Below are 27,852 nucleotides of genomic sequence, written 5' to 3'. Positions count from 1 at the left end.
TGTCTGGACACCACCTCTTTGGAAACTGCCCCTTCTATGCAACATGGCAGAGCACAGGCCTTCTCGGTAAAGGGGAAATTTCATGTGTTTGGTAGACAGATTTCTCTACCAAGGTTCAGTAATACACAGTCTTTGTTCATTTTTAAAGTAACCATGCATTAATAATTTCAATGGATAGTCCATTTTTTACCTATAAGAAGTCTGCCTGCAAGGAGTTCTTCAGCAACAAATTACTCTTACAAGGCCAGGGAAGTGATTGCAACTTATTGCAATTTCAAGGAAATCAAACAAGTGTTAACTGTGTGGACATTGAAAAAAAAAACAGAGCCTGCTCAACCATCTCTATGATCCTTCTGCAGCTTCAGATAAGGTCACTCCCACAGCTCTCCCCCATGAAAGTCGCCTGCCTTTTCAAAATTATAAGAGTAAAAAATGGAAAGGAAAACTCTCCAAATTTTTTGGTGCAACTCTAATATCACTGCAGCTGTGTACAATTCTTCTCTTATACAAATTACAGTTATCCAAAGCCATAGTGGCCTGCTCACTTTTTGTCTTTTAGACGAAACAAGGCATGCTGTTCCAGAAGCACATAATCGGAAAAAGCTTATATTCCCAACATCTGTAGATCATACCTACCTACTGTGATGCGAGTCTTCTTTCCCTGCATGTAATTGTGACTTAAACAGCCCTTTCCATTATAGGAAGGGATCACAACAGGGAAGTCTGACTTACATTGTCACGTGAGTCCCTTGGAAGAGCAAGGAGATCAAACCAGTCAATCCTAAAGGAAATCAACCCTGAATGTTCATCAGAAGGACTGATACTGAAGCTGAAGTGCCGATGCTTTGACCACCTAATGCAAAGAGACAACTCATTGGAAAAGACCCTGATGATGGGAAAAATTGAAGACGGGAAGAGAAGGGGATGACAGAGGACGAGATGGGCATGAGTTTGAGCCAACTCCAGGAGATGGTGAAAGACAGGGAAGCCTGGTGTGCTGCAGTTCATGGGGTCAAAAAGACTCAGACAAGACTTACTGACTGAACAACAACAATACATCCTCCAGATGTGGTGTGCATTTGTGTACTTTACTGTACACATCTCTTTGCTAGATATGAACTGTGTATGAAAACTTGAAAACTTATTCAGTGTGTTATCAACGTAAGGAAGTCGTATTTGGATTTTTTAGGTACAGGAGTTATGTGTTAGAAGCTTTCAGGATGAAAAGATCACACGGGTTTGCACGTGACCTCAGGTGATTTCATTTTATGACAGAGACACAGGGAGTGAATAAGTCTAGGAAACGACCGCTACCCAGAGCACAGAACAGCTACAGCCAATTCTGGTCTTGCAGGGCTTAAAGTCAAAACACTCAGAGAGACAGCAGTCTAACTGGTAATAAGAGAGGAGCAAAAAGCAGACTAAGTCACAAGAAGAGCAGATGGAGTTGAGCAGGAGGTATTATGTCAGAGAATTTTAAGCCTGAGGGTCTGAGTTCTAGAGCTACTGCCGAGTCTCTTGCTGGAGCTCTAAGTGGCTTGAGGGAGTGAGCAACATTCAACACAGAAGACTGAAAACTATACATGAACAGTGTTTCATGAATGCAAGGGTTTTCTTCTTGCATGAATATGTTAGGACATCCCTGGGGGCCCCGGGGTTAAGAACCTGCCTGCCAATGCAGGAGACATGTCTCAGGGCAGCCAAGCCTGTGCACCACGACTACTGAAGCCCAAATGCCTAGAGCCCATACTCCGAATAAGAGAAGCCGCCGCAAAGAGAAACCTGCGCGACACAACTAGAGACTAGCCCCCACTTGCCAAAACTAGAGAGAGCTTTGTGTGGACAGCAGCGAAGACCCTGTGCAGTCAAAAATCATGATAAATAAATAAAGTTTACCAAAAAATGTTTCTTTGAACCCTGTCATGAAGCCCCCTTACTATTATTATGTACAATTGCTGTGATATTCATTTTCATTCAGCTAACATAATATGGTAAAGTCTTTAAAAGATACCGATTTTTTTTTTTAAGATTTGTAATTGTGAAACAAATTCCATGTTATGGGGAAAAATTAAAATTCTAGAAAAGGTTATAGAGAGGAAAACAAAATTCTGCAGACCCACCGGCCACCCTATCACCCCTCATTTTCATTCCCCAGAGGCGGTCACTGCCGTCAACTTCTTGGGCAGCCTGTCAGAAATGTCAATCTGTGTATTGGTGTTCATTTTAATTTAATTTCCCCAAGATAAAACTATGGTTTTGTCAGCCCCAGGATGTCCTGGTGACCTCCTGTCTTCACCATGCTATTAGCCAGTAGGCATAATCTGAAGGCACCAACTCTCCCAGAACATCATCCTCCACCATGTTGGCCTTAGGCAAAATTTTAATGTGAACCAGCTGTCTTAGAAACCCTTCTTCATTCCTCTGTCCCCTCTGAATGTCTCATCCTTTCTCAGCACACCCTGTGCCCTTGGGCTGCCCGTGACCGTGCCTCACCCAGGCCTCTCCTGCTCAAGCTGTGACTCATGCCTTTAAAACTATTCAGCTCCATACCCCATCGAATCTTTCATGGATACTTATCATTTAATACTAGACTGTAAATGAATGGCCTTTCTTCTGTAGGTTATCTGTTTTAAAAGAATCTTTTGTTTTAGAAAAAATAACAAAAAAATCGAAAAAATAACATAGTTAACTTGGAAGAAGAAATCTGTAACAGTGAAATTTACTATTGCTAGCCCTCAAATATTTGTTGAATGGCTTCTAGGTGTCAGGTCTGGAGTTAAGAAACTTTTAGATTGGAAGGAACCAATGTCTACTATGAATAAATTCCTGGGCTTGTTTCAGAAGGGCATAGCGTGGCCAAAACTGTTGCTGATGAGTGTGGGAGAAAGATGATAATGAAAATAATAGTAATAGGCTTTCCATGAGTCCAAACTCATGGCTTCTCTCTGTTTTTAGTTCCTATCTTGTGGAAAATCTTTGCTGTTTTCACTCTGTCACAGAACAGATGGAACCATGATTTATGATTCACAGTTTATGAAGCTAATTTATATTCTACCCCACTTCATGCTCTATCACGTTTCCCACATTTGCAATATTTTTTCTTCTGGGACACTTGTCACAAAAGGCACTGTGGGATGTTGGAATGGGAGAAGAAGGAGGCAACCTCAAGTGGGGGAACTAGTGACACTGCAGGGAGCATTCACGTGTTCAACAAATGTTTAGTGAGCCCTTTCACATGCCAGGGACTAAACATCCTGACAATGAGTCTGAAAGGTCTTTACTCTGAAGGAGAAAAATGATGAACAAGTAAATAAGTAAACAAACAGCAGGGTCATCTCATAGAAATGCTTTGAAGAAAATAAAATATGGTAACATTATGAAGAGTCACTGGAGGAGTTGGACAGCATTAAATACAGTGGTCAAGGAACGTCTGTCACAGGAGGCACCATCAGGAGATGCCTAAATGAAAAGAAGGGATTAGTTCTTCAGAAGTCACAAGAAGTGTGTTCCAAGAAGAGGGAGTAGAAATCACAGCGGTCCTAGGCTGGGAAGAAATTTGGAGCTCATGAGATACAGAAACAAGACCAGTGTGGTTACATGCACCGCCTCATCCATAGCTCCATCCTGCCCCTGCTCTCCATCCAGCCATTGATGTGGATGCCTTGGGGCACACGGGCCAGGATGTTGGCTTTATGTTGTTTTGTGCATCAAATAGAATACTTCCTGGCTCTAACTCAGAAGCTTTAGTGTGGCTCTGATGGAATTCTATTTCCCACTTCACATGACAGTTCACAAGAAGTCAACCAGCCGAGTGATGCCAATAGAATGCCAACTTGAAGCCTGGGGAAAGACTCTAAACACGAATGGCAGAAGATCTGCAGTGGCTGGTGGTGCTGATTTTCCTCTAATTAAACTTGTTTGTAGGGATAAAGCCAAAACTGTTTTCTGGGTAATCTGATGAAATAGTCACAGCAAAGGTGAATATGTTCATGGCAACATGCTTTGTAAACCTTTATTCCAATATCTGTACGAAGTAATAAACTATATCGGTCACAGTGAATGTCATCATCAATACTCTAAGTCTACCATTCCTTTAAATTGTGAACATTCTTGAAGTCTTTGAAAACTGAATCTTTTTCATAATTCATTTGGCAAAAGTGCCTGCCATGAAGTGATGTCAGGTTACTTATAGTCTTTATCACGATCACTGTCTATGTTCATACATATCCACCTCGTGCCAAAAATATTTAAATGCTTTATTAAAAGATATCACCCCAGTATCTGTTGAGGCTATTATATACTATAAATCTACCATTTTACTTATATAAAAGTCTGAAAAATTATGAATTCTAAAAAGTATCTGACATAAGGTTTACAAGAGCAAACATGCATTCATGAATTTCAGACTATTTTTATGATTTTAATCTTAATACAAGCACCCTGGAAAGGTCTGCTAATATGTTAATGAGTAAGTGAAAGTGATAGTTGCTCAGTCGTGTCCGACTCTTTGCGACCCCATGGACTATACAGTCCATGGAATTCTCCAGGCCAGAATACTGGAGTGGGTAGCCTTTCCCTTCTCCAGGGGTTCTTCCCAACCCAGGGAAAGAACCCAGGTTTCCTGCTTGCAGGCAGATTCTTTACCAGCTGAGCCACAAGGGAAGCCCAATGAGTAAGTAGTCAAGAGGAACAAAAGACCGCCTCTCTAGTTCACACGCATGATCGTGAACTAGGCTTAACCTTGCCCAGTGGTGTGTATTCATTCTCAGTTGCTAAGTTGTATCTGACTTTTTGTGACCTCAAGGACTGTAGCCTGCCAGGCTTCTCCCTGTCCATGGGATTTCCCAGGCAAGAATACTACAGAGGGTTGCCATTTCCTACTCCAGGGGATCTTCCCAACCCAGGGACTGAACCCATATCTCTTGCATTGGCAGGCAGGTTCTTTACTGCTGAGCCACCAGGCAAGCCCAGTGGTGTGTATTACATGCATTTAATTACCCACCAAATTCTAACCTGCACAAGAAAGAACCACAGTAAGGTACAGAATATTTATGACAACACACCGTGAACTTTTATCCCAGTGTCTGTGTGAAGCTGAGCTATTTGAGTCCTAGGTGTATCCTAATAAATATTTATTAAATAGCTTCTCTGTTCTTAACACTTGGTCACACTGCTACGCACCATACTTGCTATCTCAAATGAAAATACACAGCAAATCGTGATGTTGTTTCTTCTGAGTTCTCTGCCAAGCCAAGGTCGGAATGCCCGTCAAACAGATGTTTGCCATTTCTGAGACTTGCATGACTCTCTGATGGCAAGAAGAAGCAGTTTCCTGCCAAAGCCCAATTCAAATTTTGGGGGAATCTGCTAATTCCTTTTTTTGTAATTAAAAAAAAAATAAGTTCAATTTTAAAAAGCCCCATGACTCTCTGATCCAAAGAAACACTTTGAATCATTAAGCATCTCCACCAGCAACTTTAATGAATCTGAATCTGTTTTTAAACTCTTTCTACTCAGATCTTAAATCTTTTCCCCCACCTCCCACAGCCTCCACCAAGATTTTTATCAGTACGTATCAATCAGGAGAATCCATTCAATTATCAGGTCTGCTCATGTATTGACTCAGTCAAGTGAGGTTCAGTCTTCCCAGCTCCCACGGGGGCACCCTAGTCTCCAGGAGGATGTCCTTTTCCCTTAGAGTTGAGGCACCCAAAGCTTTGTCTGCTTTCCCTCAGCCTGGCGGAGGACTTGAGCTCAGCCCCCAAAGCCAGGAGCCAAGGAAACATATGGAATGCAGAGAAAGAAAGGGGCTCATTTGCTATATCCTAGGATCTGTAAAATAGCCCCCCAGGTGTTCATCTAAGCAATGACCAATAGGGAAAACTTTAAGACATTTCAGGGCTGCGGAAAACATGACTCTCACTGTATGGATTCTTCAGTGAGAGGAGTGACACTAAAAGGGACTATCCCCAGGTTTAACAGTAAACATCTGCTGTCTTCTTCAAATCTGACTTTGTCCTATTTTTTTAAGTGTAGAAAATACATAAAGGCATTTAGAAAATAAACAATTCCTGCCTCCAAAACATAATTACAGTGAATATCTTCATTTTTCCAAAAATACAATATACTGAGTTTGGCCTAGAAAAGATCTGTATGAGCCCAACAAGTCTTCATGTGATTAAAAATGCTGCTAATGAGAGTTTCGTATACACATGGGCACTTGGGTTGCCAAGGAGGGGTTGGTTTACATTCAGAGCCCCACACCCCAGACCCCTGAAAAATTTTGCCTCATTTCCTGAGCCTGAACTTAGATGGGGTTCAGGACTGAACTTACTCTGTGTCAGGTCCTTAGTGAGAGTTATAAAAATTGACTTATCAGGATAATATTTTAGCTCTAAGGTTGGTTGAAAGATCTATGACACAAAAATGTCCTTCCACCCTGAGTTGGAAATAACTGTAACTCTTGGCCCAGCCTGGTGGAAGGAGCACGATGCCATCTGAACCCGTCCAGCATGGCAGGAACCCTGCCAAACAGAAGGCCCCAGCCATAGGGAAGGTGGTGAGAACTGGGAAAGAGTTGGGTGGAAGCAGCAGCAACTTGGCCATGTGGCATCTCGGGGAGAGAAGGACACCAGGGACATTCCTGGTGGTCCAGGGGCTAATACTCCACACACGCAATGCAGAGGGCCCAGGTTAAATCCCTGGTCAAGAAGTAGATCCCACTTGCCGCAGCTAAGACTCGGCTAAGCCAAATAAATAAATGCATTTTTTAAAAAAAGGAAACCAGAGGGAAGGAGTTTAGCCTTCCCTGCACACACATGTCAGTAGGTTGCAGAAGTCCACAAGCAGGGGAGAGTGGGCTGGGGAGATGGATGGGATCACCATGCCTAGCCATGTCATAAATAGCAGTCGGGGTTACAGTCCCTGTGCAATGACCACTGATGTGACCTGGGCAAAGAAGAGATACTTGAGGGAAAATGATTCTAAATCACTTTGATACTAATAAAACTTATTCCAGAGCAGCGAGGCCATCTGATACTTTCCAAATCCCTAATTCCAGTTCATTTCAGTTCATTTCAGTCGCTCAGTCATGTCTGACTCTCTGTGACCGCATGGACTGTAGCACGCCAGGCATCCCTGTCCATCATCAACTCCCAGAGCCTACTCAAACTCATGTCCATTGAGTCGTTGATGCTATCCAACCATCTCATCCTCTGTTGGCCCCTTCTCTTCCCACCTTCAATCTTTCCCAGCATGAGAGTCTTTTCAAATGAGTCAGTTCTTTGCATCAGGTGGCCAAAGTATTGGAGTTTCAGCTTCAACATCAGTCCTTCTGAAGAATATTAACGACTGATTTTCTTTAGGATGGACTGGTTGGATCTCCTTGTAGTCCAAGGGACTCTCAAGAGTCTGCTCCAACACCATAGTTCAAAAGTATCAATTCTTTGGCACTCAGCTTTCTTTATAGTCCCACTCTCAAATCCAATAATGACTACTGGAAAAACCGAAGTTTTTGACTAGATGGACCTGTGTTGGCAAAGTACTGTCTCTGCTTTTTAATATGCTGTCTAGGTTGGTCATAACTTTTCTTCCAAAGAGAAAGCGTCTTTTAATTTCATGGCTACAGTCACCATCTCCAGTGATTTTGGAGCCCAAAACAATAAAGTCTCTCACTATTTCCATTGTTTCCCCATCTATTTGCCTTGAAGTGATGGGACCAGCTGCCATGATCCTAGTTTTCTGAATCGAGTTTTAAGCCAACTTTTTCACTCTCCTCTTTCACATTCATCAAGAGGCTCTTTAGTTCTTCTTCACTTTCTCCCATAAGTGTGGTGTCATCTGCATATCTGAGGTGATTGATATTTCTCCCAGCAATCTTGATTCCATGTTTCTCATGACGTACTCTGCATATAAGTTAAATAAGCAGGCTGACAATATACAGCCTTGACATATTCTTTTCCCCATTTGGAACCAGTCTGTTGTTCCATATCCAGTTCTAACTGTTGCTTCCTGACCTGCATACAGATTTCTCAAGAGGCAGGTCAGGTGGTCTGGTATTCCCATCTCTTTAGAACTTTCCACAGTTTGTTGTGATCCACACAGTCAAAGGCTTTGGCATCATCAATAAAGCAGAAGTAGATGTTTTTCTGGAACTCTCTCACTTTTTCAATGATCCAACAGAGGTTGGCAATTTGATCTCTGGTTTCTCTGCCTTTTCTAAATCCAGGCTGAACATTTGGAAGTTCATGGTTCACATACTGTTTAAGCCTGGTGTGGAGAATTTTGAGAATTACTTTGCTAGCGTGTGATGAGTACTATTGTGCAGTTGTTTGAACATTCTTTGGCATTACCTTGCTTTGGGATTGGAATGAAAATGGACCTTTTCCAGTCCTGTGGCCACTGCTGAGTTTTCCAAATTTGCTGGCATATTGAGTGTAGCACTTTCACAGCATCATCTTTTAGGATTTGAAATAGCTCAACTGGAATTCCATCACCTCCACTAACTTTGTTCAGAGTGATGCTTTCTAAGGCCCACCTGACTTCAAATTCCAGGATGTCTGGCTCTAGGTGAGTGATCACACCATCATGATTATCTGGGACATGAAGATCTTTTTTGATAGTTTTTCTTATATTCTTCCACCTCTTCTTAATACCTTCTGCTTCTGTTAGGTCCATACCATTTCTGTCCTTTATTGTGCCCATCTTTACATGAAATGTTCCCTTGGTATCTCTAATTTTCTTGAAGAGATCTCTAGTCTTTCCCATTCTATTGTTCTCTTCTATTTCTTTTCATTGATCACTGAGGAAGGCTTTCTTATCTCTCTTTGCTATTCTTTGGAATTCTGCATTTAGATGGATATATCTTTCCTTTTCTCCTTTGCCTTTAGCTTCTGTTCTTTTCACAGCTATTTGTAAGGCCTCCTCAGGCAGCCATTTTACCTTTTTGCATTTCTTTTTCTTGGGGATGGTCTTGATTCCTGCCTCCTGTACAATGTCACGAACCTCCATCCACAGTTCTTCAGGCATTCTGTCTATCAGATCTAATCCCTTGAATTTATTTGTCACTTCTACTGTATAATCATAAGGGATTTGATTTAGGTCATTCCTGAATGGTCTAGTGGTTTCCCCTACTTTCTTCAATTTAAGTCTGAATTTGGCAATAAGGAGTTCATGATCTGAACCACAGTCAGCTCCCGGTCTTGTTTTTGCTGACTGTATAGAGCTTCTTCACCTTTGGCTGCAAAAAATATAATCAGTCTGATTTCAGTTTGACCATCTGGTGATGTCCATGTGTAGAGTCTTCTCTTGTGCTGTTGGAAGAGGGTGTTTGCTATGACCAGTGCATTCTCTTGGCAGAACTCGATTAGCCTTTGCCCTGCTTCCTTCTGTACTCCAAGGCCAAATTTGCCTGTTACTCCAGGTGTTTCTTGACTTCCTGCTTTCGCATTCCAGTCCCCTATAATGAAAAGGACATCTTTTTTAGGTGTTAGTTCTAGAAGATCTTGTAGGTCCTCACAGAACTTTTCAACTTCAGCTTCTTCAGCATTACTGGTCGGGGCATAGACTTGGATTACTCTGATATTGAATGGTTTGCCTTGGAAAGGAATAGAGATCATTCTGTCGTTTTTGAGATTGCATCCAAGTACTCCATTTTGGACTCTTTTTGGACTATGATGGCTACTCCATTTCTTCTAAGGGATTCTTGCCCACAGTAGTAGTTATAATGGTCGTCCGAGTTAAATTCACTCATTCCAGTCCATTTTAGTTTGCTGATTCCCAAAATGTCAATGTTCACTCTTGCCATCTCCTGTTTCACCACTTCCAATTTGCCTTGATTCATGGACCTAACATTCCAGGTTCCTATGCAATATTGCACTTTACAGCATCTGAGTTTATCCATCACCAGTCACATCCACAACTGGGTGTTGTTTTTGCTTTGGCCCCATCTCTTCATTCTTTCTGGAGTTATTTCTCCACTGATCTCCAGTAGCATATTTGGCACCTACTGACCTGGGGAGTTCATCTTTCAGTGTCCTATCTTTTTGCCTTTTCATACTGTTCATGGGGTTCTCAAGTCAACAATACTGAAATGGTTTGCCATTCCCTTCTCCAGTGGGACACATTTTGTCAGAACTCTTTACCCTGACCCCTCTGTCTTGGGTGGCCCTACACGGCATGGCTCATAGTTTCATTGAGTTAGACAAGGCTGTGGTCCATGTGATCAGATTGGTTAGTTTGCTGAGATTGTGGTTTTCAGTCTGTCTGCCCTCTGATGAGAAGGATAAGAGGCTTATGGAAGCTTCCTGATGGGAAAGACTGAGAGGGAAACTGGGTCTTGTTCTGATGGGTGAGGCCACGCTCAGTAAATCTTTAATCCAATTTTCTACTGATGGGCGGGGCTCATTTGACCTGAGGCCAAAGTATGGTGGAGGTAATGAAGATAATGGTGACCGCCTTCAAAAGGTCCCATGCAGGCCCTGCTGCGCTCAGCACCCCGACCCTGCAGCAGGCCACTGCTGACCCACGCCTCCACCAGAGACTCCTGGACACTCATGGGCAAGTCTGGGTCAGTCTCTTGTGGGGTCACCGCTCCTTTCTCCTGGGTCTTGGTGCACACAAGGTTTTGTTTGTGCCCTCCAAGAGTCTGTTTCCCCAGTCCTGTGTAAGTTCTGGAGGCTCTATGGTGGGGTTAATGGCAACCTCTTCCAAGAGGGCTTATGCCATACCCAGGTCTACTTTATCCAAAGCCCCTGCCCCTGAGGCAGTCCACTGCTGACCTATCCCTCCACAGGAGACACTCAAACACAGTTCTGTCTCAGTCTCTGTGGGGTCTCTGGGTCCTGGTTGCACAAGGATTATTTGAGCCCTCTGAGCGTCTCTGGTGGGTATGGGGTTTGATTCTAAATGTGATTTTGCCCCTCCTACCATCTTGCTGGGGCTTCTCCTTTGCCCTTGGACATGGGATATCTCCTTAAAGTTGCTCCAGCGCCGCTCCTAATTCTAAGCTTATCACTTTATTCCAAGTCTATTGCTTCAACTGGAACTTCTGTGATCCCTGACGCCTGACCAATGCAACATTCTGCAGAAGCTCGATCAGATCTATACCTGAAAAGCTGGAACCAGCTTCAAAATGTCATGGAAAGAGCAATTGAAGGAAGAAAGGTTGATAGTGAGAAAGAGGAGCTCTCCAAATTTGAATCATTATATTCATGACTCATGCTGAAGCTGAAACTCCAATACTTTGGCTACCTGATGCAAAGAACTAACTCATTGGAAAAGACCCCGATGCTGGGAAAGATTGAAGGCAGGAGGAGAAGGGCATGACAGAGGATGAGATGTTTGGATGGTATCACTAACTCAATGGACATGAATTTGAGGAAGCTTCAGGAGTTGATGATGGACAGGGAGGCCTGGTGTACTGCAATCCATGGGGTCACAGAGAGTCAGACATGACTGAGTGACTGAACAGAACTGAACTGACTCGTATATCTAGGATATTGTTAATTAATTTAACAAGTGCTGCCCCTAAGAAAATAACCCATTCTTCTCTTAGGATACTTGATCTTTATATCTCTAAATGGGGGATTCTTTAGGCGCTGAAGGAGTTAAAGTGGTGTGTGTGTGTGTGTGTGTGTGTGTGTGTGCGCGCATGCACATGTACAAGCACATATTGTAGAAGCAGGCATGAGACCAGTGAGAGTGTGCGTGCTCAGTCATGTCTGACTCTTTGCGACCCTGTGGACTGTAGCCCGCCAGGCTCCTCTGTCCGTGGGATTCTCCAGGCAAGAATACTGGAGTGGGTTGCCATGCCCTTCTCCAGGGGATCTTCCCGACCCAGGGACTGAACCCAGATCTCCTGTATTGCAGGCAGATTCTTTACCATCTGAGATACCAGGAAAGCTCAGGGAACAGGTCACATATGTGAACATAAAGCCCCAAATTTGCAGTGGACCAAGCAGACTGAAGGTAGAAATGCCAACCCAGCTGGCATAGAAAATGTGGGCAGAAGTGGTAGTGAGAGGCCCAGGCTGTTTCTTTCCAGCCTAAATTCCTCTCTTATGAAGAGAGCTGCTAACTCATAAGGCATGATAAAGGAGGTGTGAAACACTGGCATGCCAGGGGAGCTACACAACCCACCCTGCTTCCTAAGGCTACACTCTCTGTGAGAAGCATCTGGAATGGGAGCCTAGACTGGACACTGAGACTGAATGATGAGAGGAAGCATGATGGTGGGAGGTCATGCTGTGTGCAGGATTGAATAAACATAAAGAAAAGAGACCACTGAGAAGGATGCTGAATTATCCCTTTGGTCCCAGACTGCTCTCAGAAATCCCAGGCCTGTCTGCGAGTCTGGTGTATCCTAACAGGACATACCATCAACCAATGGGTCCAGAATCTGGGACAGAGGGAATGTGATGGTTATAAAGCTTAAAAAAGAATCCACCACCAACAATGAACACACACAGCACAAGACCTTATCCTTTCCATCATTTTAGCATCAACCAAATAACACCAGTCTGGGCAAACCTTGGCATGCTTTTACTTTTCAGCGGTATCCTGACATTTTGGGCACTGAAAAGAACCATCTGCACTTGCCTGAGGCTTAGTAACAATATGGAGGTCACTAGGACCTCAGCTCTGGGCAGTGGAATGATCAGCACTCAGGTGCCTCCCCTGAAGGAGACCTGAATAGAGAGTGAGAAGGTGGCATCTGCCTCTAATCAAAACTTAGACTTAGGATAAAGACCATGCTCTATTCAGAACCTGGGCATGTTAACATTAAAATCCATCCTTCAGAACAAGCATGCCCCTCCCTTCTATTCAGGAATTCAGAGACCACAGGGCTCTTGGGTACTCACCTGGTGCACCTGGAATTATAAAAGGAGAGGGATCACCTCCTGGCATTCCTGGAAAATCTGCTCAGCCTATCTTCCCAACTCCATTTAAACCCTCCTGCAATGGGAAGAGGGGCTGTGAAACTGCTTTCCAGGGCTGGCTTCGTGCACCAGAGACAAAGGCCAACTGAGATGAGCATCTCCTTTCACTGCTTCTGCTGCCCTGGGAGGAGGCTGGATTGGATGGACCCAAGAGATGCCTTCCCTGCCCTCAGTTCCAGAGAAGATGGGACTACAACAGAACTTGGCTTCTCAGTTAGACGCTTGGCCAAGTAGTCACTGCCTTGGTGCCTCAATCCATTCCCAAGACTCTACTGCAGCCAGTATTGACCAATGAGCACCCTGTGTCACCAGAAAAGAAATGTGTGGAGTACACAATGCCCCCACACACTCTCACTACTAGGGGGAAATATGCTCCCCAGAAAATGACTCCTGTTGGGTCTATTTCTATTCTTTCAATCTTTGCTTTTCATTGCTTTTGTTATTACAGTCATTAAAGGGATGTTGTCTTATAGTGTAAGCATACTTAATGGCCTGCCTTGGGGAATCTGCCCCTCTGCCTGAATCTTAAACTTAAGTACCTTTGTTCAGCTAACAGGAAGACATTCTGACCCTGCCCATCTGCAAAGAGCTACAGAAAAAGAAGGAGTTAACACATCCCCTCCCTGAGGTTGGCCAAGTCAAGAGAAATTTTGCAAGATTTATGGCCTTTTTACTTTACTTCCTCACCTTCTCCCCCTCACCATTCTAGAAAAGAAACTGGCATCCACACCCCTCAAGACAGTACTCTAGGGCGCTAGCCCACCATCTTCTCGGGTGCATGGCTTTCTGAATCAAGTCATTATTCCTTGCCTTAACACTTCATCTCCCAATTATTAGCCTGTTGTGAGCTGAGACGACAAAGCTTAGATTTGGTAACAAAATTAGTGGAGAGCAGTATTTTGGTGGAATTTTTAAACAAATTATTCATTCAACAAAAGTTTTCTCACACACTATGCTGGGCTCTAGAGATGGAGTGCTGAACTTGACAGGTCCATGCCTTCATGTAGCTTACTATTAAACACAGGTTTAGATAAAATTGGTCTGATTTCATGGACTTCCCTGGTAGTACAGTAGATAAGAGTCTACCTTCCAATTCAGGGGACACAGGTTCCATCCCTGGTCTGGGAAGATGCCACACGCCCCGGAGCAACTAAAGCCCACACGTCACAACTACTAAGCAGTCTTGCTGCAACTTGCCGAAATCCGTGTGCCTAGAGCCTGTGCTCTGCAACAAGAGAAGCTACCACAACGAGAAGCCCACACACCACAATAAGGAGCAGCCACTGCTCTCTGCACCTAGAGAAAGCCCGTGCACCGCAACAAAGACCCAGCACGGCGGAAAAGACAAAGCAGATAAATAAATTAGTGAAAAAAAGTTAAAACCTGAATTGACTTCTAATCCAGTTGCTTATCTTTGCAGGGCCTCTTCAAGACAATAAAATGACCACAAAGGGTTGTGATGAGGGTTAAAAGAATAGATAATCCACATGAAGTATTTGGCCTGCTGCCTTGCTCTGAGTAAATGGTAGCTTATCAAGGAGGATTATTTCATAAAGGCATCCACCAGTCAGCCTCCAGCTCACAGGAGGCACTCTGAAAGCTGAGCACAGACATAGAACGCCCTCATCTCTGTATAAAGGGCCTTTGAGCAGCATCCCAAAGGACTGCATCCAGTTCTAGACAGCACAGCCCCAGAGATCTCAGCTAAAACTCAGCATTCACAAACCCGGGAAGAACCCAGCCACCTCCATGGCTGGCAGACCACTGCTCCAGGCAGCAATAAAGCTCCCAGAGGCCTTTTGTCAATTGTCCCCTGAACAGAACATAAACAACTCCATGGCTGCCATTCAGCGGACATCCTGTTTACATGGTGAGTGGGGATCTTGGTTGTGTTCCCTCTTCTCTTTTTAAAGACTGTAATTATGTTTACCCAAGGCCAGCAGTAGGTGCCAGGAGGGCTGTGAGTCGATCTCCCTGGCTAACACAGCAGACGGCTGGCGGCAGCCCCACTGACCCCTGCATCCCAGGCTGGGAGCCAGCCCTGCGCACACCACACTTTCCCCTACAAAGACAGCCATTCTCGCTGAGCTGTTTTCTTTCTGGGATGCTCTAGATGATGGTCTAGCAAATGCCGAAATGTGTTGGCGCAATGCACTTACAGGATAACTAGATAATGAAGGGAGGGAAGGAAAGCTTAAAGAGCTCTGAGGAAGGCCACCTGTGTTCCACGCAGGGCACTGCATGCATTTCGCATACATTGTTTTGATTAACCCTGTACATTCCAAAGACTTACATGTTTTTACTCAATCTTTACAGATGAGGAAATTAAATCACAGATTAATTCAGTTGCACAAGGTCACTCTGCTAGTAATGGTAGAACCAGATTTTAAACCAGATCCACCAAGCTCCCCAGTGCATATTCTTTCTACTTCAGGAAGAAACATGAATTTTAGAACCCTTAGAGTCTTTTATGAAAGCCCAAACAAGTCGTTTTGACCCAGCAATTCCTAGGCTTGTTCATCCTTTTCCCTCCCACTGTAACCAGGGTGACATATTTGCAAACATTAATCAAATGTATTTTAAATAGATTTCCATGTTTACTATGGTGGCGTAAGCTGCTTACAGAACAACCTTCCCACTAACTACTATAAACTCTGGACAAAACATAAAAAATAACTCCCGAGGGTTTCAGAAAGTAAACAACAGCAAACAGGTTGTGGAGGGGATGGAATCTGAAATCTGGAGAAGTGAGAAGCATGGGAGTCAGTTACTTAGTTTTTGCTCAGTTGGTTTGGATAATAAACTAGAACCCAAAGAGGAGGTCAGAGAGAAATGATTGAGGTATGAGTAAATGTTAAACTCTGCTTACAACACGTTTTCTCATAAGAACTCCCATGGCTCCTCTCAACTTGTATACATCCTACTTCCTACTAGGAGACAGTGCTCTGTTTCTCCATTTTCCTCGAGGAGTGTTTTAGGCAACTTCTTGGACAGCCTTCGGTGATTCCTGCCTCCTGGTACCCACCCCTTGTGTAACCTCCCCTCTATTTGAGCAGGGACTGGATTGGGTAACTCACTTCTAATGAACAGAGTAGAGAGAAGCAACAGGATGTCACTTCCAAGATGGGGTTATAAAAGATCACAGCTTCTGTTTTGGCCCCTCTCTCTCTCATTCTGGGGGAAACAGACTACCACACAGTGAACAGCCCTCTGGAGCCCATGGGTTATGAGACAGATGTCTCCAGCCAGTGGGAACCTGAGGCCTGCCAACAGCCATGAGAGTAAGCTTGAAAACAAATCTTACTTTGAGATGACTTCAGCCCTGGCCGGGATCTTGATTGTAGCCTTCTAAAGAAATGGTAAGTTTGAGGCACTCAGCTAAGCCACACCATGCAGATTCCTAATCCATAGGAGCTGTGAGATAACAAATGTTTGTTGTTTTAAGCTGCTGAATATGGGGGTCATTTGTTACCCAGCAGTGGATAACCAATACACAGGATAAGAACAGATTCTAAGGGGAAAGGAGGGATGGTGTGGTAGAGGAGTACAGGGCTCAGGTCACCAGGGCAATCTCCTGCCACTGGTACTGAGTCCCTGCAGACCCCTGGCTGACTCATGAGACTGACTCATCTCATGCACAGCTTTAGAAATCTATCAAATAAAGGTTAAAAAGCCATCTGATTAGTTCCCTGTGGCTGTTGTAACAAATTACCTCCAACATGGTAGCTTAAAACATAAATTCATCCTCTCACAGCTCTGGAGGTACAGAAGTTCAAGGTCAAGGTGTCAGGAGGCTCATACTCCCTCTGGAGGTTCCAAGGGGAGAGCCCATTCCTTACCTCGTCCAGCTTCTGCAGGTTCCAGATGTCCTTGGCTGGGATTGCATCATTCCAGTCTCTGCCTGTCTTCATCTGGCTGTCTTCTTCACATACTCTGTATGCCTCTTTTAAGAACACTTGTTGTTAATTTTAGGGCCCATCCAGATAATCCAGGATGACCTCATCTTATGATCTTCACTTAATTACTTTTGCAAAGGTTCTTTTTCTAAAAAAAAAAAATCACATTCACAAATTTCAGGATGTGGGCATATCTTTTGGGGGTTAACATTCAACTCACTCTGGTATCCTTAAATGTTATGTAGAGATTTTGGGTATATATATGCTAGTTTTATTTTTTTATTTCATAAATATTATTTATAGCTGAGCCATATTTGACTGTGTGGATCACAATAAACTGTGAAACATTCTGAAGGAGATGGAAATACCAGACCACCTGACCTGCCTCTTGAGAGATCTGTATGCAGGTCAGGAAGCAACAGTTAGAACTGGACATGGAACAACAGACTGGTTCCAAATAGTAAAAGAAGTATGTCAAGGCTGTATATTATCACCCTGCCTATTTAACTTATATGCAGAGTACATCATGAGAAACGCTGGGCTGGAAGAAACACAAGCTGGAATCAAGATTGCTGGGAGAAATATCAATAACCTCAGATATGCAGATGATACCACACTTATGGCAAAAAGTGAAGAACTAAAGAGCCTCTTGATGAAAGTGAAACAGGAGAGTGAAAAAGTTGACTTAAAGCTCAACCTTCAGAAAACTAAGATCATGGCATCCAGTCCCATCACTTCATGGCAAATAGATGGGGAAACGGTGGACACAGTGGCTGACTTTATTTTTTGGGGCTCCAAAATCACTGCAGATGGTGATTGCGGCCATGAAATTAAAAGACGCTTACTCCTTGGAAGGAAAGTTATGACCAACCTAGACAGCATATTAAAAAGCAGAGATATTACTTTGTTAACAAAGGTCATCTAGTCAAGGCTATGGTTTTTCTAATAGTCATGTATGGATGTGAGAGTTGAACTATAAAGAAAGCTGAGTGCCAAAGAATTAATGCTTTTGAACTGAGGTGTTGGAGAAGACTCTTGAGAGTCCCTTGGACTGAAAGGAGATCCAATCAGTCCATCCTAAAGGAGATCAGTTCTGGGTGTTCATTGGAAGGACTGATGTCAAAGCTGAAACTCCAATACTTTGGCCACCTGATGCGAAGAGCTGACCCATTTGAAAAGACCCTAATGCTGGGAAAGATTGAGGGCAGGAGGAGAAGGGGACGACAGAGGATGAGACAGCTGGATGGCATCACCGATTCAATGGACATGGGTTTGGGTAAACTCCTGGAGCTGGTGATGGACAGGGAGGCCTGGCATCCTGCGATTCATGGGGTCGCAGAGAGTCAGACATGACTGAGCGACTGAACTGAACTGATGTGTTTGAACAGAAAAAAGATTTATACTTCTAATTATACTGTCAATGTGACTGAATTATGTTATTTTTCACAAGTAACATTTTCCTATACATCTTATTCTCTATCCTCCTATTTCCACTTAGCACTACGTTTGTTTCTCTGTTTTCATAATGTTCTTAGATACCTAGTTCATATTCCATAGTAAGCTCCCACATGTTTTACTAAATCAATTTCCTAGTGATAGGCATCTGAATTCTTAGTCTCCACCTGTCTGCTACCACACACATAGAGCAATGGACATCATTGTTCCTGTCCCTTTATGATACAAGAGTTTCTCTGGCCTGTATTCCCAGGAGAGGTTTGGCTAAATGTTCAGTTTCTGTTCAGTACTGTCAGATTATAACTGTACCAGTTACATGCACAAGGATTCCTTTTTTTTTTAACCAAATTCTTGCCTATACTTGGAGTCATTCAATTTTATAATACTTGCCATCCTGATGTCTGTAAAGTGGTATCTCACTATTGTTTTAGTCATCTTTTCTACAACGACTAATGAGATTGAACACTATCAGTTTCTTACATTTTTCAATATCTATATCTTTTCCCAGAACACACATATCTTAGCATACTCTCATCTTCCCGCCATATTGGTATTGTTCATTTATGTCCTAGATTATAGTGGACATGCCTTTCTTCTGTCTTTGTTCCCCTCATTTAGACAAGAATTAACTTTTCTAGTTTTATTTACACACCCTGAGTTCCCAGGCTAGATATGCATCTTTGGCTTCTAGTCCCATATGCATTCTTCTGTATTCTTCTCTGGAAGAAGAGCAAGCAAAAGGTTCTACATTTCCAGATTTCCTTGCTCACTGAATTCTAGCTAGGTTCTCCCAGTAGGAGGCACCTGCACTGATCAGCAGGTAGAGAGATGATCAGAGCCATTCCATTTCCGACAGTACTTCTGCTGCATCAGTGGTGGCTCCAATCCAGTGTCAGCCCCATGCTTCCAGCAGCACTGGCAGGGCAGCTCACGCAGCAGCCAGTTCAAGTGTGGGGTCAGAGGCTCCAACTCAGGTGTAATAGCAGCTCCTGGAGCTCTGAGTAGAACACCTTTTCCTTTTACTCTTTCAGCATCTTTGGATTCAACTCCCTGCATTAAATCAACTTGAAACATCTAAAATGATTTGTCCCCTGGCTGACTGATACATATCCTATATTCTTAGCATCCTAGAATGATTTTTCATCTTCCAGCAGCATGTAAAAGCATGTCTTTATGAGGCAAACATTTTTAGACCTTGTATAGCTAAGAATATCTTCATTTCACCCCTTGCATTTCAGTGATAATTTAACAAGGTATAAAACCCCAGAAACAACATACTTGCACTTTGAGAATATTACTCCATTGTTGCCTTGCATCGAGTGTTGCTGTTGAGAGATGTGATGGAAGTTTATTCTTGTTCCCTTCAAGGTCTTTCTCTTTCTCTCAAGAATCTTCTAGAATTTCTTGTTTTCTAGGTTCTTCAGTGTCTTCATAATGTGGCTTGTGTTGATTTTCCTTTATCTCTACTGTATCATTTTCTTTCTTTCTACTGAAAACCCTTTCGATCTAAAGTCTTTTATCTATATTTCATATGCAGAGTTCTAAGTTCTCAAAATAATACTTTACTACTTTCTCCTTTCTCTTTCTAGGATCCCATTACATTGATACTTATCTTTTCTCTTAATTTTTCTTTTAGGCAGTCTTTCTCCTTATTGTCGCTTTCTGATGCCTAAAGGCTTGGTCTTCCAGCTCACTAATTAGTTCACCTAAGATTTTCACTCTACTATTCTATCCCTCTACTGAGTTCTTCATCTATTGTCTTCTTCTTACCCAGTATCTCTGGTAGGATCTTCTTTAGGACTGCTCATTTCTTTTTTTCTATTTCTGATATTTTTTCCTTTGAAGATATTTATTATGCATATTTTATATTCTTATGCTCTGATCCATTAATTCTAACTTTATTTGTTATAGGTTGTTCAGCTGGTCCTCGTAAAAGTCAGACTCCTCCAATCTCTCCTTATTTTCCCCCAGTGAATTCAGCATTTCAGCCTCTTGGCTAGCAAGTGGCATCAGATGGAGGGGCTAATCAAAGTTATCCAGATTGATAGTTTCCTGAGAATTTAGAAAGGGGCAGAAAGGAGTGAGACCACTTCTTCTTAACCATTTCTAACTCCACCACCACCACCACACACAGCTACAGGCATCCTCAACTAAGGGGTGCTGTACTCCAAGAACCTCCCTCTCCTTCCACCTGCGGTGCTGCAATGCTTGGAGAGCTGCAACCCTCACTGGAAATCACCTAGCCCAGTTGGTAGAGGCAGTGGGAGAAAGGAAGAGAGAATTCTCAGGAGCCAGGCTTCCCACCCACCATTGGCATTAGTAGCTGGGCTTTCGGTTTCCCATTGCCTCAAGCTAAGGAAAAGTGATTGTCCTTTTGTTCCTGCCCCCACGGTGTATCCAGGGCAGGCAGTGACCAGCTTCTAATTTATTTACTTTTCAGTTTATCCCCAAATACCATTTTCATGATGTCATTTTCATGCTCAAATACCTTCAATTACTCTCCATTATCCATTGGATTTTTTTTTTTTAATTAGTTGGAGGCTAATTACTTCACAACATTTCAGTGGGTTTTGTCATACATTGACATGAATCAGCCATGGAGTTACATGCATTCCCCATCCCGATCCCCCCTCCCACCTCCCTCTCCACCCGATTCCTCTGGGTCTTCCCAGTGCACCAGGCCCGAGCACTTGTCTCATGCATCCCACCTGGGCTGGTGATCTGTTTCCCTATAGATAATATACATGCTGTTCTCTCGAAACATCCCACCCTCGCCTTCTCCCACAGAGTCCAAAAGTCTGTTCTGTACATCTGTGTCTCTTTTTCTGTTTTGCATATAGGGTTATCATCACCATCTTTCTAAATTCCATATATATGTGTTAGTATGCTGTAATGTTCTTTATCTTTCTGGCTTACTTCACTCTGTATGAGGGGCTCCAGTTTCATCCATCTCATTAGAACTGATTCAAATGAATTCTTTTCAACGGCTGAGTAATATTCCATAGTGTATATGTACCACAGCTTCCTTATCCATTGGTTTGCTGATGGGCATCTAGGTTGCTTCCATGTCCTGGCTATTATAAACAGTGCTGCGATGAACATTGGGGTGCACGTGTCTCTTTCAAATCTGGTTTCCTTATCCATTGGATTTTTAAGTCCACATAAAAAGCCTTCTCTAATCTGCCCTTTTTCCTCAACACTTTCCCCTATTTGGCATCCTCAAGTTTACTTTGCTGTCCCATCTTTAATCCTAGATAGCCATCACAGCATAATTTCTTATTCATAGCAGAGGTATAAAAATATACCTCTTGATTGCACTAGCCCATAAGCTAAATGGCAGTAAAAAGTGGCAAAATCTCTGTTCTCACTTGAGAAAAAGAAAAAAGTCTCTTGTCATGTGCAGAGAGAACACAATCTACCATCACTAGGACATGTGTTAAGCATTTTCATAATGTTGGAGAAAGGTTTGCAATAGAGTGAGCCAAACTCATTTATTTGATCTCTCTTCTGATCAAGGTTTCATGTTTTCAAGATGTCTTAGCAGTGTGCAGCTAGGAAACACGCTTATGGAAATTGACCTCGTGATGTTGATCTCATTAGCAGTATTTTAACAAACAGGAGCTAACTTGTGAGAAAAGCAAAGGCACCAAAAGGTGAAGTAATGTCTAAAGGCTCCCATCGAATAGCTTAACATTCGCCTCAGGACTGATGCAGCAGTTCACAATTATGATTCCCTATCCTCAGTCATAAAAATGTGTCCATTCAGTGGGAGGTAAAATGGGTCTTTAAAGAAAGACTGCAAGATAAACTTGTGTATCACAAACAAAATACACGCCTGCTTACAAAAAGGAGAAATAATCAAAACCGTCCAGGCAGTTGGACTAGATTTCTTTTGATGTTTCTACCATTTGCCTTGGGAACCCAAGTCATTTCTATGTCAGCTTGCCCAAGTGGCTTGGAGGACGTGAGTTGCCAACCAGGACTCTGACTTTTTAAAAGTCTGTTTGTGTCTGCAAAATAATGGTGCTTGTGTGTACTTAGGAGGAAATACCAAGCTAACAAGGAAGACCACAAATCCACAAAATTTTAATTTCAACCCTTCGTAGAAGTTAACCTCCACATTCATGTTTTGGTATTATGGATTTTTGTGACGACTTTAAAGCTTGCCATGGTATTTATGGTAATTTCATTACAAACCGCATCTTCATCTTTTCATTTCTTTCCTATTTATAATTGTACAACTGTAATTAAAAGGTATTACTACTACATGCTGTCCTAGCTAAAAGCTTGGCCTGCCAGACTGACAATATTTAAGACATTTCTCTGGCTTCATTTCTTTTCTCCATTTTGGAAGAAGGGTGGGGAGAGAAGGGAGACAGTGGAGACTTTGGTCATTATAACCCCAAATCCTTTCATCAACTTCTCTTTGTTCCTTAAAAAAAAAATTAAGATTTTTTCCAACAGTCCCCCCCACCAAATGAAATGTTTTGATGTAATAGTTTCCATTTCAGCTTCTCACCACATCTTAAGTGACACTCATTCAGACTCTCTAAGAGCATGCAAAGGACTTCAAGGATTGTTGAGACTTGGACTGAATTCTGTCTTCCAGTGGTGTGCCAGCAGCCTCTTCCCCCATTGCTCAAGGGGTCCTGGAAGCTGAACGCCACAACTGAGGTCCCTTTTGTCTTTCCCGCTCGGCATAAAGCAGGTACTTCTGTGTGAACACCTTTCCTTTTTCCAACAAGGTATCCCTCACAAGTCCAGGAAGATAATTTAGCGGCAAGGAAACTGAGCAGAAATCTAAGGCAAAGCCTCAACTGAAAAAGAAGTAGAACAAGCTGATAATTAACCGCACTCATAGTCCCTTCAAAGAAGGTTGAAGCTGGAGAGCCAAGCAGAGTCATTGCCCTCAAGGAGTTCACCAACTAGCTGAAAGAAGGATGCACATTTGTTGGGTTTTTGCTAGCCGACTACCTATCTTCCCACTAGAGAACTGACGCTCCCCCAGCCATGTCATCCTGATGGGACAATTCGTCACTGTAGGCGACCTATTTGCAGGCTAAACACACATAACCAGGTCAACAACATTACTGAGGGTAAAATAGCCTCTGTCACCATTTTAATCATTAAAATGTGGCCTCATATTGGGCCCAGATTATCAGATGCCCCCTTCTCTCATGAAAGACTTTTCTTGGGATCTTTTCCTGGTGATGGACCTTCCCTGGGACCATCTCAATCCACTGGAAGGTTGAATCTCAAAAAAAAGGGGGTCAAAATCTTGATTGCTTTGCTTCAGAAAGGATCCTGGGTTCCTTTCCAACTCATTCTCTTTGTCAAACCACAAGGAAAGGCCCCATCCCTGAAGCACTTTGCCTGGAGGAAGGGGTACCACCCACCTGAGACATAGAGTGAGTCTTCACAAAGGTAACAAAATCTGCTCCAAAAGGACTGACTGTCTGGTCCTCAACCAGCCCTTCACTATCCTGGCTCCGTATTGGCATCTCTTGAGTGGTTCTTAGAAACTGCTATTGCGCATCAAAACATGTATATTATCTAGGGTGAAACAGATCACCAGCCCAGGTTGGATGCATGAGACAAGTGCTCGGGCCTGGTGCACTGGGAAGACCCAGAGGGAGCGGGTAGAGAGGGAGGTGGGGGGGATCGGGATGGGGAATACATGTAAATCCATGGCTAATTCAAGTCAATGTATGACAAAAACCACTACAATATTGTAAAGTAATTAGCCTCCAACTAATAAAAATAAATGAAAAAAAAAAAAGAAACTGCTGTTGCCCAGGCCACACCCACACCTATCTGGGGATGAGGCCCAGGCATGAGGGTTTGTCTAAGCTCCCAAATGATCCCACGGTACAGCTGTACTGCACATAAGAGGCTCTTGGCAACTCCAAATAGCTAAACTCTTTCTTTTTCTTTTATTTAACTGATGTTCCCTACTACATAATAAGAATATTAACATACTGTCATATTTACTGCATATATTTCTCAGTTTGCCATTTGTCTCTATGATTTTGCCAGATATACACACACGTTCACACACACAGAGATGTGTATGTACATATAACATGCCCACACACACATATATATGCACATAGATATACACATGTGTATACATCACACATACATATGCAAACATATATATATATACATCTGTATATAATAATGTATACATATGTGTATGTGTGTGTATATATATCCCCAGTGTACCTATTTTTAATAGTGTCGAGAGTGAGTAGAATTGCATGGTGACAAAGCAAATAGCAGCAAGTGCATTATGACTGTGACACTGAAGACTCTTAAACAGAGCGCAAGTTCATTCACAGAAGTCCTGGTTCATTCAGTGTTGACTTCGGGCCATATACTATACCAAGTGCTGCAAACTCAATAGTCACTAAAATCATACCCAATTCCTGCACCTATGGATCTTAGAGAAGGAGAGTAAACCGTAATCAAACAAACACATGGATAAATACTCTGATATGGACACTCCAGGCCTGTGCTCTGGAGGAAAGGAACGTGGACTCAAAGAGGATGCAACAAGGCACCTAACAACTCGGTGGGGTGGGGGTGGGGAAAATGGGGAGTGGATCTCTCTGAGATCCTTCCAAGGTCATCCCTTACTCACATGTTTTTTATTAAGAATGTTAGCTTCTCTACAGCAAAGCAACTAAGAGTCCATTATATGAAAGGAGGCTTTTCTCCCCCTGAGAAACTCTAGGCTCCAAGATAGACTTCTGGAATACTATGTTTTGGAAACATCTCTTCACACCATAAATTATATTGGAACAGGCCTAATCAAGTAAGCCTTAGATATGCATTCCATATCGGTCCCTAAGGAACTCATCTGTGGTTTGGTCAACCACAGAACCATCCATCTGCTTTGTAAATTGTCTGCAGAGAGTCATGGAGCAGAATCTCCCCATCTAACAATCTTTTCTTTGTTCCCCAGAATTCCAGGAATTCTAAGAATTCCAGAATTGGAAACAAACAAACAAGAACAAAAAACCTACATACCCTACAGAGAACTGGTGATGCTAAAGTAAGTTGTCAAACCAAGGTGCACCCTGAGAGTCAGCTCTTCATTCAATTTAATATTCATTTATCATCTACTGTGGAGCTTCTCTGGTGTCTCAGAAGGTGAATAATCTTCCTGCAATGTGGGAGACCTGGGCTCAATCCCTGGGCCAGGAAGATCCCCTGGAGAAGGGAATGGCTACCCACTCCAACATTTTTGCCTGGAGAATTCCAGGAGCCTGGCGGGTTACAGTCCATGGGGTCGAAAAGGTGATGGTTTAGTCGCTAATTTGTGCCGACTCTTGCAACCTCATGGACTATAGCCTGCCAGAATTCTCTGTCCATGGAATTTCCCTGGCAAGCATACTGGAGTGGGTTGCCAGTTCCTCCTCCAGAGGATCTACCTGACCCAGGGATTGAACCTGGGTCTCCTTCAGTGTAGGCTGATTCTTAGGAGTCGTACACAACTCAGCAACTAATGCTTTCCCCTTTTTATCACCTCCTGCAGACTGAGTCCTGCTCTGTGCTGAAAATATTTGTAGATCTAAAGCCTTTGAAGATTTATGCAGTTCCTTCCTACAAAAAGGCACATTTTTTATTTTTAATCCCTACTCCCACCCACTCCAGGAGCCCTGCAGGGACTAGCATTCAGCTGAATGAACGAGAACCATTAGAATCTGAGTTCCTAGGGATCTAAGCAAACTGATGGAATTAGGGTCAGAATGAGGTTGTCTTAGGGCTCAGGGCCTTAGGGTTCCTTGGTGGGGTGATATGTGTGGGTATCCACTCCTTTTCACTCCATAGGAATTTTTAAGTCCACAAGCCAACAAATTATTCCCCAGGGGACAAATACTGAACCCTCTTGGTGTAGTCATAGGGTGGGGCTTTGGAAAAAATTAGAGACGGAACTCAGAGCTTCTAATTGTTCTCAGAAATTCAAAATAGTCTCTGTACCTTGCCCTCAAAGAGTTTCTTTGAGGGGTTATGAATTTATAATCCGATCACCAAAGGTTGTTATTGAGATTGGGTCATAGTGACCTATATCTACCCAGAAGTGATGAGACCAGGGCTCCTGGGAAATATGCATGAGAGTAACACCCAGATGATCACAGAGGAATCTTACAGAATTAGTATTCAACTGGGGCTTCCCAGCTAGTGCTAATGGTAAAGAACATGCCGGCCAATGCAGAAGACACAAGATACGCAAGTTCAATCCCTGGGTTGGGAACATCCCCTAGAGGAGGACATGGCAACCCACTCCGGTATTCCTGCAAGGAGAATCCCATGGACAGAGGAGCCTGGAGGACTACAGTCTATAGCGTCACAAAGAGTCGGACACGACTGAAGCGACTTAGCAGAGGTGGCAGAAAAGATAGGTTTTACACACATAAACACACGCACATACACACACACACACACAGTCTCTCATAAGACTAGTTGGTCTCTCAAACCTTATAGAGACAAGGAAACAAGGTGATACTTGAATGTTGGGGCCTAGGACCCTCATGCTGCCCCCGGGGGGCCAAGAGGCCAATGGGGACTTGGATGTAAAGCAACTGTCAAGCTGAAAGGATGACTTCTATTGATTCAATTCACTCCCCAATGACTCAACGTTTTGTTTTGTTTTTAATAACTACAGTGCTGAATTGACCCTGAAGAAACAACTGTACCTGCCATGTACTAATGGTCTCGTCTCGGTAGTCACAGCCATTCCCCGACAAGTCAGGGGACTGCCTGGTTCCCCAAGTGCTTATTGCTTATTACAGCTTGTACTTGTCGGTTAGGTATTGCACCCAAAGTTTGTTTTGCCTCTTGCCTTTTTAAAGTCCTTTATTTTCTACAACATGATAAATGTTATTTTCTTCCCCTTTAAAGTTGCGTTGGGGTTCCTCTGGTTGAGAACACTGACTCTCTGAGAACATCTGACCTGGTGACAATGAGGCCGAGTGGATCCCTGCTGGAGTGTGGGTTCTGAGTTGACACCAAGGTCAAGAAGAACCTGTGTGAGGCCAGAGGGAGGCACATTCTCCCAGGGAGACTGCTGTGTCCTGGAGCACTTGGGATGGGACCACACAAGAGTGGATTGGGTTAGGAAGTCCTTTGTGAGGTCCACTTATCCATGAAGAAAACCCCACGGTTGTCACTCAGAAGGATTTTTCTTAACTTTTTTGAAATCAGAGAACTTCAGAGACTTGCCTGATGGTCGTGGTTAAGACTCCACATGCACAACACAGGGGGCCTGGGTTCCATCCCTGGTCAGGGAACTAGACCCCACATGCTGCAACTAAGAGTTTGCATGCCATAACTAAAGATTCCACATGCCCTGATGAAGATCAACAATCCCATGTGCCACAAATAAGACCTGGAGCAGCCAAAGATATAAATAAGTATTTTTTTTAATGTTTAAGAAATCAGATAATGTCAATGATATTTTCTTAAAAAAAAAAAAAAGTTTCCTCTACCCCTATATCCATCCATATACACAAATCTAAAGCAAGAATTAAGGTATACATATCCCCAACATACACACA

General features: G+C 43.1%; 1 long non-coding RNA gene across 1 annotated transcript; it reads left to right on the top strand.

The window, feature by feature from the left end:
* The first annotated feature begins 14,648 nt into the window (after window positions 1-14,648).
* Window positions 14,649-27,266, top strand: LOC122427116. Its single transcript, XR_006265359.1, has 3 exons — window positions 14,649-14,808; window positions 25,257-25,346; window positions 27,197-27,266. It is a non-coding gene; the product is annotated as an uncharacterized LOC122427116 (long non-coding RNA).
* Window positions 27,267-27,852: the final 586 nt, after the last annotated feature.

The sequence above is a fragment of the Cervus canadensis genome, chromosome 25 (genome assembly GCF_019320065.1).
Source record: "Cervus canadensis isolate Bull #8, Minnesota chromosome 25, ASM1932006v1, whole genome shotgun sequence".
Taxonomy (NCBI): domain Eukaryota; kingdom Metazoa; phylum Chordata; class Mammalia; order Artiodactyla; family Cervidae; genus Cervus; species Cervus canadensis.
This window is presented reverse-complemented; position numbering and strand designations above follow the sequence as displayed.